At 38.2% G+C, this 5,777-nt stretch overlaps 1 long non-coding RNA gene across 1 annotated transcript; it reads left to right on the top strand.

Moving 5' to 3' along the window:
* The first annotated feature begins 249 nt into the window (after nt 1-249).
* LOC112182224 lies at nt 250-1,971 on the top strand. The gene is made up of 4 exons (XR_005804964.1): nt 250-670; nt 799-823; nt 895-945; nt 1,805-1,971. It is a non-coding gene; the product is annotated as an uncharacterized LOC112182224 (long non-coding RNA).
* The last annotated feature ends 3,806 nt before the right edge of the window (nt 1,972-5,777 follow it).

Here is a 5,777-nt window from a genome sequence, read left to right as displayed (position 1 = left end):
ATTTTATTTTATTATTATTGTTTCTTTTAATTTGTCGTAACTTATGAAACTACGTATTCGTGAGGTACAAAAGTATTTGAGCTTAGGTTAAGACTTTGAGGCCATTTAAAGGATTAAGAAATTTGGAGAAAATACAATTTGGGTCTAGAAAAGTATTTTTAAAGTATCGAGGCTTAGGACAAGCCCGGAAAATTTTCCCGAAAGGATTCGGTGAAGTATCGGAGAAATAAGGATGATTGAAGATGTAATTTTCGGATTGGGCTTGAGGAAATTAAGAGAAAAAGAAAGTTGGAGCAGCCCAAGCCCACTTGGCCCAAAAGGAGGGGCGAATTAGACTTTTCACAATTAAATTTGGGAGAGGTATTTAAGGAACACATCCCTCTCAAACCCTAGCCACTTCCCTCATTTTCCTTCAGCTCTCTCTCTCTCTACCCGAGACTCTCTCTCTCATCCTCCTTGCCGGAAATCGCTGCCGCCGCACCACCGCCGGTCGCCGCAGTCACCGGAACCCGGATTTCAACCAAAATTTCTAGATTTTCTTCTCTTCCTACCCTCTTTCCATTTCTCCAACCAAAATCAAGAAATTTGGCCATCCAACCCTCCAAAAAGCCTAGAACCTGAAGCTAAATTGGGGCTTTTTGTGATTTCTTCTTTCCAAGCTTAAATCAAGGTAATATCCATCCTAATCTAGCCTCTATTCATCCGATCTACATCTATTTCTTCCTAAATCCGAGTTTTTGATTTGGATTTGTGATTTTGTTTGCATGAATCCGGTTTCTCCTTAAACCATGAAGCTAGGCTATGGGTTTGGCAAGGATTTTTGGTAAGGATCTATCCATGCAACCTTGTTTTCGAGTTTTTTGGTTGAGATGTTGATGTTGGACAGATTTGTAGGTGAAGAAGGCCAAGGAGAAGGAATAGGACGTGATTTTTGAAGAAGAAAGGGTAAGGAATGGGTTTTGGACAAACCCTAGAATTTTTGGAATTTATTTGGTTGATTTTGATTATGTTGAGCTATTGTTGTTGTTGGAAAAATTGTGAAAAATAGAGATTTGAGGATGGTTTAATTAGTAGGATTTTATTAGCATAATTTTCATAGTGTTGGAATTTTGTGGTTGAAGATTTGGTGATTATTGTTGTGTAGTTTTGGCCAAAAGAAAAAGAAAAGGAAGAAGAAAAGAAATGAGTTTGTTTTTGAAAGAAAAGGAAAATAAAGAAAATGGTAAAAGTTGGATTAAATGAGGTTTTACTGTGGTAAAGTGGTAAAAAGTGAAGAAGGTGAAAGTAAAGGTAAATTCGGTAAAAAGGAGGTAAAAGGTCAAAGTGAAAGTGTGGAGGTAAAAGTCATGGTAAAAGTGAAAAGGTGAAAAAGGAGAAGTAAGTGGGTAAAAAATAAAAGTAAAGCTTTATTTATAATTATTTATTTATTTATTTTAAATAAATAAGAATTATTTACTTATTTATTTTTAATAAATAATAAATAATGGTAAATAAAGGAATACTTGGTCAAAAGTCAGAAGTCAAAGTCAAAAGTCAAAAGTCAACTCCGAGAGTTGACCATGGTTGACCGACCTCGTAAAACGTGAGGATCGACTCAACTTTGGTCGCTCGGATTGGCGGAAGTTTTGCGGAGCGATAAGGACGTTTTCCTTTTTAAGAAAGAAGGTAGTTTCCCAAATTGGTAAAGGTTGAAAGAAATAATTAATGGCCTCATTGAAATAAAAAGGAATTAGTGTACGCGGTTACTTTTGGTTGATCATGATGTTTACCTAGATAATTACTTACAAATTAAGTAATGGTTCAGGAAACACGATCGTTATGGAAGCTTAAGCGGAAAGCATCAGAGTGTGGAGTACGCCAGCATTATCCAGGTAGGGTGAGCTGTCCCTTCCTTATTAGAGGCTTTTCGATATATGTGGAATGCTCTAGTATAATATTATGTTGCCTGCAACTATGTTTTTGGTTGTTCATTAGTCGATGCCTCGTGATACATTTGTTTTCAGAACTGATAATTGTTGATTGCGAAAACCGAGGCTAGACTTGCATGTTGAGATACTGTACCCTTTGTTTGTTTGTGTTTGTGACCTGAAAGTGAATGGGACCTAGACGCGTAGATTTCTAGGGATCCCACTGTGTCGATAACCGTGAACCTCCGGAGGGGGCTGTGCTCCTATGTTTGTCGAGGAAATGTGAGTACAGACAGTGAACCAGTCATAGGAGACTCAGAGCCAAGAAATGGACACTTTCGCTACTTGTAGCCATAAAGATTATAGAGTAGTTGGCCGGTTCTCGAAGGATGACGAACCAGGTCGGTCACCGATTTATTTAGTTTAGCCAGCAGGTAAGTATCTCGGAGCTCCAAGTTGTGTGAAGCATGCTGCATATGATTTCCTGAAACGAAACAACTCTGATTGTTTTTGTTTGCATTTGTTTTACTCGATTTTACAAATGCACGCAAATCTATATTCTAATAGTTATGTTTTACCTATTAGTTTTCAAACCTAACTAAGGTTGGGTCGGCCCCTATTGGGCTAGCGAGGACGAAATGCTCACCTCTACATTTCAGGTTACAACGAGGTCATTCCGGACGATTTGGATTAGAAGTGGGTCGTTGGCCAAGTTCGTGTGTTGCTGTTCCTGTTGCTTGAAGTTCTTCCCTTGTGGTATTCCATCGTTTTACTCGTTTTTCATTCCATGTTGAACTCTGTGAGATCCGCCTACCTGGGAGCGCGCCTCACCCCTTTGTTTTATTGTTATTGTTGAACTCCTTTCATTTCGGTTATGATGTAAGCCCTAAGGCGCCACAGTGCACTTGCCCACTTTGTTTTTAAGCATTTCCAGACTTGCTATTTTGAATGTTGGGTTGTTGATTTAAAGTCTTTTCTTAAAAGTTTTTCTTGGTCTCCTATTTTCTAAAAATTGTATTTTCAAAAGGCCTTGTAGTATTAAGTTGGTAGGTCTACGGTATGTCTACGACGTATCGAGCTCCTATTGGCTTAATATTACGGCGCTGTGGTATACCCATTCGGGTCGCCACAATGTGCCCACCGGACTACTCGCCATGTGGAATATAATACCGAATCACATGCGCCAATCGCACCAACTAGTTGACTTAAAAATTAGTTTTTCAAAAGGAAAGAATGAGTAATTCTTTATATGTTTTGTTTTTAATGATTTATTTTCATTTGGTGAGAATTTGAAATCTCTACTAAAATTCTTGCATTTTTTTTTTATCAGACATCAGACCAACAAATCAAATGAACTAGTCTTCCGTAAGTCGAATTCACGACCTTCCACTTACAAAGAAAAAACTTATATCATTAAACCAAATGAAACTGGGCAAAATTCTTACATTTTGATTTTCTTTTTTTCAATAATAAAGAATAACATCAGTTTTATTTGATAAATGAATTGAGAAAAAAAAGATATATATTAATAAATGAATTGTCCATAAGTTTTATGATAAGTTATTATTGAATTTTTTTTTTTTTAGAGGAGAAAGGAAGATATATTCTTGTGATCGAAAGATCATACAACCATATAAGGTCAATCTAGGAGATCCGAATACAACCCCATTACATTCGTTGCTTAAATAATGCACTGACTACTTAAATAGTCAGGCTAATATCTAAATGAAAAATGCAAAAGAACTAAAATCCAGAAGGAAATTGCAAAGACAAACAACTAACAACTAAATTTATTCCTCCACAACCCTAATATTGCAAAGACAAACAACTAACAACTAAATTTATTCCTCCACAACCCTAATTCTTCGCATATGCCTTGACTAGCTTGAGACCAAATGTCCCTCCAGGTGTACCCCTCCACCAGACACTGCAGTGAACAGCCAAAATTAGTGTTGAGTCCAGCCCACAACAATCTCACCAAAGGGCCCAGCTCCAAATCCAGCCCAAGCTAGAGAGAGGAGGGAAGTGAGCTTAAACCAAAAGGCCCAAACCACTCCCACTTCCCTCATCCCTGCACCGGACCAGTCTTTGCCGGAACCCTAGCGAGATCGCCAGAGCCGTTGTAGCCACCAATTCAATCAGGCGGCCTACCTAGATGCAAAACCACGGCGGCCCATCGCTGTAGTCGCTCGATTCCGATCACGAGCCAGTGGCCTCCTTCAACAACCCAGGTAAACAGCATTGTTCTCTATGCACCACCTACTCCTCGATACATGCAGCACTGACGAGCCTACTCGACCCCATAGACTGAGCTGACATCATGCCAACGATCCCAACCTGAAATCGCTTCTCACGGCACAATTAAGAGATAGACACCAGAGGTCGTACAAAGCATGCATAGATTCGGAGAGTGCCACCGCCCTGTTTTGATTCGATTTGCTCAGTTCCAAAAAAACGGGAGTGATTTTTTTGTAAGTTATTATTGAATTTAATTTCGAAGACTAAAATTAAATAAAAATAATCTGAGTGTTTTAATTCTATATATACTATTTGACGGTTATAACACTGTAGCTTAGGAACAGTGCTGGCTTAGTAACAGTGCCAGCTCCAATGAACCCAGAATCCATCATGTTCTTAACGAAAGAAAGAGCGAGGAGGGAGCGGGGAAAAAAAAAATTGCGATGGATATATTGAAAAAGTTGCGGTGGAAAGCCCTACATTGATATCAGCAAGGTATATATATTTGCAGATATTCTGCAGATTAAAAACTAGATGCATGCCAAATTGAATTACTAATTCTCTGTGATTGTAGTGAAAGAAGAAGGGAATGACTGCAAAGAGAAGATGGTTACTGCACTGCAGCCATGTTGGATCAATGGCTACCTGATAATATAAAGACACATTATCATGTTTTGCAACTGGTAAATTATTGTTATTGGACTAAATGAATCGATTGCATTTCGTGCTTGGTGAATGATAGGTGATGTTTTTGGTGCAGGGTGATGATGTGTATGATGCCATGTTGAACCAGACGAACGTTGGCCATACCAATAACAAGTTCTATGTGCTTCAAGTTCTTGGTGAGCTTATTTTCCGTTCATGAGCATTTTGGATTTATATAAACTTGAAATGTTTAGTCATTCTACGTTATTAAATTATTGTGATTTGAAGTCATGGCAATACAAATGGGGTTGGGGTGGTTGATCGAGCACTTTAGTGGTTCAAGCAATCATGTTCAGGAAGTTATACATAAACTGCTGATAAATTTACAATTTCTAAGTGCAAGCTGTATAACAATTCAAACAACATAAATAAACTACCATATGCTCCAATAAGTCTATGCCCTTATGGCATTGGCATATTACAGAAGTAAATATGTACCTATCTTTCTTTTTGAATGGACATGCAGAATCCGATGATGGTGGTAATTTTGTGGTTCACTATAGATGGGGGAGAGTAGGTGTCAAGGGTTAAATGGAGGAGATTGTAATAATAAGATGGTGGAAACTGACCAACTTGGAACTATCGCATTTTGGGATATGCCTTTGGTAAGTTCAAATGTTGAAGAAGCCTAATGGTAAGAAATTATGGACAAGGAGATACGAAGTTCATGTATGGGACCAAGGGTGTTGGCATCCAACATAATGGAAGAAGGGAAAGCAAGTTTATCTGGGAAAGTACTTAATTACTAACTAGACTGCTCAAAACCACTTAATTGTCCGATAAACATATCTTGAATCATCAAACAAAGGATGTATATGCAGGGGCTTATGGTGAAGAAGAATCCGCAATAAAAGCATATGATTTGGCAGCACTCAAGTATCGGGGAACATCAACTTTCAAAAAATTTCCGGTGTCTGATTATGAGAA

This window comes from Rosa chinensis, chromosome 1 (genome assembly GCF_002994745.2).
Source record: "Rosa chinensis cultivar Old Blush chromosome 1, RchiOBHm-V2, whole genome shotgun sequence".
Lineage (NCBI taxonomy): Eukaryota > Viridiplantae > Streptophyta > Magnoliopsida > Rosales > Rosaceae > Rosa > Rosa chinensis.
This window is presented reverse-complemented; position numbering and strand designations above follow the sequence as displayed.